This window comes from Macaca nemestrina, chromosome 20 (assembly GCF_043159975.1).
Source record: "Macaca nemestrina isolate mMacNem1 chromosome 20, mMacNem.hap1, whole genome shotgun sequence".
NCBI classification, from domain to species: domain Eukaryota; kingdom Metazoa; phylum Chordata; class Mammalia; order Primates; family Cercopithecidae; genus Macaca; species Macaca nemestrina.
This window is the reverse complement of record NC_092144.1, coordinates 41,415,755-41,422,531: the sequence shown is the minus strand read 5'-3', so window position 1 is coordinate 41,422,531 and position 6,777 is coordinate 41,415,755.

Here is a 6,777-nt window from a genome sequence, read left to right as displayed (position 1 = left end):
GATGGGCCGCAGGGGAGTTTACCATGTGTAAACCCAAGTGCTTCTTTCTTCTTTGCCCCGTGGCTCAGTTTCCCCACGTGTGGCATAGAGAATTGGAGAAGGTGATGTTTTAATTCCTTTCTGTACTTCCATTCTCTGATTCCAAGTCTCCCTTTCCTGATGTTTTTCTGAAATGCCACCCTACCCTCTCACCCTGAGTGGTGAGAAGCTCAAGTGGACGAAGTCACATAGTGGGCACCAGGTGCTTCCCCTAACAAAAGGATGGTGCTTCTTTGATGGCTGTGAGCAAACCATTTGCACAAATCAGGGCTGCTGAAATACAGAGTGGAAACATGTTTGGGGGAAATAAGCCCAGTCCTCGAAGAGAGATGGCTCCAAGGTGAATTGTACCCATAGGATGGTGGGGAATGTCCCATAGGTTTTGTGGGACCTCCTTGAGCAGTGTCTGTGGTTGGTCTTACCTGATAAAACCAAGGGGTGAGTAAAAATGGATGTGGGTCTGGGGAGGGAAGGAGAGGCAGTGCAGGGCATGGCCTCACTGTTCCAGCTTTCTGTATCGATGTCGAAGACGTTGACCTCTGCTTCAGACGGCAAACTCCATTTTGCAAATTGGTTAGCAGGTGGGGTATTTTGGTCCTCTCCAGTAGGTCTAGGGGCAGAGGGAAGCATGTCTTGTATCATCGACCCATTTGTGGAGTCCCAGGAGGTCTTGGCAACTGGACTTAAGGTCACTGAGAGGAAGTGGAGCCCTTCTAGCTGCTTCCTAACATGCACACCCGAGCGTGGGCATGCACAGCCAGGACGTTCGGGACATGAACTCGAAGAAGCAAGGAGATCCGTCTGGAACAGCAGGACAAGGAGCAGGGACGTGAAATACAAATGGAAAATACCGGTTGCCTCAATGAGATACCATCCGACACCAGTCAGACTGGCTATCACTAAAAAGTCAAAAAATAACATATGTTGGCATGGATGTGAAAAAAAGGGAACACTTATATATTGTTGGTGGGGAGGTAAATTAGTTCAACCTCTTTGGAAAACAGTATGGAGATTCCTCAGAGAAATCATGACAGGACTGCCATTTATCCTGCAATCTCAGTACTGGATATCTACCCAAAGGTAAAGAAATCATTATAGTATTCATCAAGTATATATTAATCATTATAATGTATACTTATATTCATTACAGCACTATATATATTATATAATATATTCATTACAGCACTATTCACAATAACAAAGTTGTGGAACCAGCCTTAGTGCCCATCAACAGTTTACTGGATAAAGAAAATGCGGTACATACACACCATGGAATATTACACAGCCATAAAAAAGAATGAAGTTATGTCTTTTGCAGCAACATGGATGCTGCTGGAGGCCATTATCCTATGTGGATTAACGCAGGAACGGAGAACTATACACCATGTGTTCTCACTTATAAGTGGGAGCTAATCAGTGGGAACACACAGACATAAAATGGAGATAATAGACACTGGGGACTTCAAAAGGGAGTAGAGTGCGAGTGAGGCAGGTGTTGAAAAATTTCCCATCAGGGATAATGTTCACTGTTCGATTAATGTATACACTAGAAGCCCAATTCTCACCAGTATGCAATATACTTATGTAATAAACAGGCACAGGCACCTCCTGAATCTAAAATTAAAAAAATAAATCACGCGCGCGCGCGCACACACACACACACACACACACACACACACGCACACAAAAACACACAAAAGAATATACCAATTGCCAAAACCAAATTCTCCCAGAGCAACATCGCCTGTCCCTCTGGGTCCCATCTCTGCCCGGCACAAAGGCCCCACGCACCAGGGTGCATGGAGGGTCAGCACATACTGCTGCTTCCAGAAACTGAAACCTTTGGATGAGGTTGGGGAGCCCCTGCTTCTTCCTCGAGCCATGTTACTTCCTGTTTTTGTTTCCCATCCTATGCTTTGCTGCAGGAGCAGGGCCTGCTGACAAGGAACGGGTCCCGTAGAGGAATGCAATCGTGCCCTTGTTTGCCCGGCGCCCTGTTTGTTCCCCGCGCAGAACAATGACCTCTTGTAAGCCAGTGCTTTCCAACCTCATCGAGGGTTACTGCGCAGCCCCGATTCCTCCCCTGATTATCTTGACGCCTGTCAGACTGTGAGGTTCTCCCTCCCCTCTGTGCTCTTTCTTCCTAATAGACATGAAACAGTCCAGTCAATAATATTTTACTTGTCTTCCCACTGCGTGTCTCTTCTTCTGATCAGTTTAGGCGGGTTTGACTGCAGAAAGTCAGAAGGGAGGTTAAGATCTGAAAAGTTCAGCCAAATGTTATCAGCCTCAGAGATGTTGCTAAGGGAAAGGCCCCCGAGCCCTTGGTGACCGGAGCCAATAATAGCTGCGATTCACTGATAGCATCAACGCCTGTCAAAGATCCAGGCGTTTGTGGTTCGTCTGTAAACGCAAACACCTGTATCCAGTCAAGCTATGATGGTTATCCTCTCTTTCCCTGTCATTCCGATCGGTTCCTTGAAGGGGCTGCCAGGATGTTCTAAGCTGTGAGTTGATTTATAAAGTGAAGAGTCTCTCCAAAACTTTGGCATGGATGGAGAAATTGACGAAGGGGGCGCCTCTCTTTTAGGGGGTGATGTGGCGTTTTGACAATGATGAAGTTGACAGTCTTCTTTTAATTGCATTTTTGAACCCATGGCACCCGTGGCCCGAGCCGTGGGAAACATGGGCTTAGGCGTACTTTTAACTACCTTAACACGTCCCCCTGAAAGGACACTTAGTGCTTGTTTGAGATTTTTGCATGTGATGAATTAGATCAAAGTGACTAATAAATAGTGTTTGGGTAAGCTCTTCAGAACACAGTATATGCATAGTTGTGATATTTTCAAGATTCAACAGGCAAGGTCCAAACTGTTAAATAAACTTCAGTAAGTGCAAGGAGAAGACAAAGCCTGTGCTGACCCTCCCAGTTGGGGCGAGATTGTGCGGGGCATCAGATCTCTCTCAGTGAAAGACTTATTGACTTGGATGCTTGGGTGGTCAGCCATGGTGGCCTGGAAAACAGAGAGGAAACGTGGTCACATGGCATCCTTCCCAGGCCACATCCTCAGCTGCTCCACGTGGGTGCTTCCGTGGTTCCCTGGGAGCTCTACCCCTCCTCTGCTGGGAATGTCCACATGCACTTGCCTTCAATAAGCTCTGGCTTCCCATTCCAGCAGCATGAAGGTACAACTGCCCCAGCCACTCAATCCAAGCAGTCCCGTTGTCCACATGACTCTGCATTTGGTACCATCTTGTCCATCTTGTTTGTTTGTCTTTTCTCATCAGCAGCATGCAGCTCAGAGTAGAGGCTGGGGAAGAAGGGAAAAGAAAAAAGACTGGGGAACTAGGTCAGGGCAGGGCACTCAAGGGTATCAGCTAGCAGCACAGTCCCTGGAGTCAGAGCTGGGACAAGCTGGGCTTGACCACATGCTTGGACCACACTCTTCTCCAGCCTCAGTGTATCCACGTATAAAAAGAGGACAATGACAGTATCAGTTCACTTGCTGGGAGGATGATAGGAGACAACGTAGTGGGTCAAACAATATAAACATGGGACCCATAAAAATGGCAGTTTCACAGGGCACAATGTAACACGAGAAGCACTCAGCAAAATGCCAGGTGCTTAGCAAAACCACTCACTATCAGCGATTTCTCTTCTTCTTCCTCATACTCATTATTTTTATTTTCCTTCTTCCCAACACTTCTGGATGAGAAAAGTCTAATTTGGACCTGGGATTAGTGAAAAAAAAAAAAAAAAAAAAAACCTTGGTTATTCGACTCATATTAATGTAAAGCATAGAGTAACAAAAAAATTACAGTGATTTAATCAAGAGCAATTCAGTGCAATTCATATGTAGGCATCACAGGCTCCCTTTGAAAGCCTAGCAGAAGGCAAGGGACATGTGGGCCCACCCTGTGACCAGTCTCCACGAGTGATGCCCACGGGATCTGGCTGGAGATGTTCATTATAAGCTGAGTATTTAAAAGCTCACAAGCCAGATGATTCTCGGTGCCGTCAGGGTAATAAAAACCTAATTTGGATTTTATTTATTTATTTATTTATTTATTTATTTATTTGCCAATAAAGAGAATGTTGAGATGCATTGGTTCCATCCTTTTTAAATTGTTCCTCTATATTTTAATTCCAAATAAAAGGACTACAGTGAGTTGATGCTCTGGCCACATGTGCTAGGGAGGACGTGGCACCCCATGTTGGATCCTCAGCTGAAATAATGCTTTTGATGGGGTCTGGGGGTAACTGGCGAAGATTGTATAAATGACTGGATTGGAATGATTTGCAAGACCTCGGTGGAGAAGGGTCTGCTTACTCTACCCCTTGTTTTCCATTCCTCTCACTTAAGCCCTCATTGTTTTATGCTTCAAATTGTGCAATAGCCTCTGAAAGCCTTCAGTCTTCTTCCTGCAGTATGAGGTGGAAATCGTTTTCAGCAATGATTGACATGGTCTCACTTCTGCTCAGAAGCCCCATGGGGCCAGTTTCCCACAGCCTGGTGAATGTACTTGTATATCTGCTACTACAAAACCATGAAACTGTATGATATGGTTTAGTTCTTTGTCCCCACCCAAATCTCATCTCGAATTATAATCCCCACATGTGGAGGGAGGGACCTGATGGGAGGTCATTGGATCATGAGGGTGGGTTCCCCCATGCTGTTCTCATGATACTGAATGAGTTCTCATGAGAGCTGATGATTTTAAAGTGTGGCACTTCCTCATTCTCATTCTTTCTCTCTTCCTGCTGCCTTGTAAGACGTGCAAGCTTCCCCTTCGCCTTTCACCATCATTGTAAGTTTCCTGAGGTCTCTCCAGCCATGCAGAACTGTGAGTCAACTCTTTTGTTTATGTCACCCAGTCTCAGGTAGTATCTTTATAGCAGTGTGAGAAAGGACTAATATACTATGTTTAATTGACCATGGTTTGGTAGGCTCAAACTAAGATTTACGTGTTTACTTAAAGAAGGCAAATTACTCTATGGCTTGCAAAGGACTGGTTTTAGCACTGAAAGCCCTCTGTCCTGGGAAACCCTTCAGCCCCAGGAAAACCAGGATGGCTGGTCACTCTAGGTTAAAGAGAAAAACATCTGGCCGGGCACAGATGCTTTCCTTCTTTCCTCTTTCTTTCTTTCTTCTCTCTTTCTTTCTAGCTGTGGGTTTGCCCTGCAAAGTGCATGTCCTTTGATAGCAGCTCTGAAAGTCAGGTCTTTAGGGATGGGCAAGGGAGTCTTTGGATCAAGGTTGGTGTCCCCACTTGGGCATCCAAAGCAAGTCAGTTTCTGGATGAGGGGCTGCATCTACATAGAAGGTTCCCCCTCGACATCCCCTGGGGGCATCCCAGCCTCGAGTCAGCTAACTGGGGGCAACTGAATATAGAGAGAAACAGCTCAGTTCATGCCTAGACTTTTCCTTTTCAGGTCTTTCAATTAATATTGTCTTCTAAAGTTAACATGTAGATATAAATAATTAATGCATCATGAATATGCATTCTGTTGTTGATAAAACATTCTCTCTCTCTCTCTCTCTCTCTCTCTCTCTCTCTCTCTCTATCTCTCTTTTGAAAACTGAATCTCTGGGGAATTTGAGCCCACGAAGATTTGCAGTGCAGGTGAGGGAGCACGCAGTGGTAACCGCTTCCAGCTTCAGCCCCATGGCTGCTATGGTTGCCGCTCCCAGGGGCTCAACTAGAAGATGCCGTCTTTCACATCAAAGTAGAATTCACGGCTGCTGCACACCAGCCCCTTGTTCTAACAGTGAAACTCCAGTCACCTCGAGGGTTCCTCCATCGCTGTAGAAAGTGTGTGTCTTCCCTCCCCAGCACTGGTCTCCTCCTTAAGAATTGACCTTTGAGACTGTGTGTTCAGTAATGTCTCCAGTTTTGCTTGGTTAAACATGGAAAAATGTTCCTCTAGATAGAACCAGCTCCCCATTTATTTCAGAGCACCCTGTCTCTGACGTAATGTTGCCTGGTTTATGGCCTCGTTGCTCTGCGTTTCGGGTTGAGTAATGCCTGCTGGTGCAGGAGGCACCACCTACGTAACCACAGGAAGGGGCATCATCCAGGCGAGGCTTCCAGGCATCTGTTGGGAAATAGCTTCCTTTGTGCCAGACAAATGAATGTTTTTCACATTTCTCACAAAAGGAAAAGGGTTGCATGGCGGAGGTTAACATAACAATCTTCTCTTATTACAGTGATTTATGTGTGCATAACTTCAGCAGCAGAATGTCATCGAGGAGGTCTTTAATTGGCAGACTTCAGGGACCACAGAGGGAGATGACAAAGTGAGCTCTAGAGAAATGAGAGTGTCGGCTGCCATTCCCAGCTCATCCCTGCAGAGGAGGTCTAAATAAATCTCTTGGGGAAGGCAGTCAACTTTTAAACTTTTTATTAACCTGATCTCGGCTAATGAAATACAAAAAGGAGGAGATGATCTCCAACTTCAGATGATTTGGATCTCGTGATGCGGCAAAAGACTGCCTAGGTTTCTCGAGACAACGAAACACAAGTCCTCTGGCAATTTTCATTCAAAGACAACAATACTGCAATTTGCAGCCTTTATGACTTCAATGAGTCACTTGGTCTCGTCTTGCCACAAAGGATATAATCACGTATTTTTAAGCATGTCAAAAGATGTATTTTCTTTTGTGAACAGATTCTGAGCCCTTGGATAGAGGTGTTGTTTTTAAATGAAGTCTTTGCTGCTTTGGTGACGTGATGGGT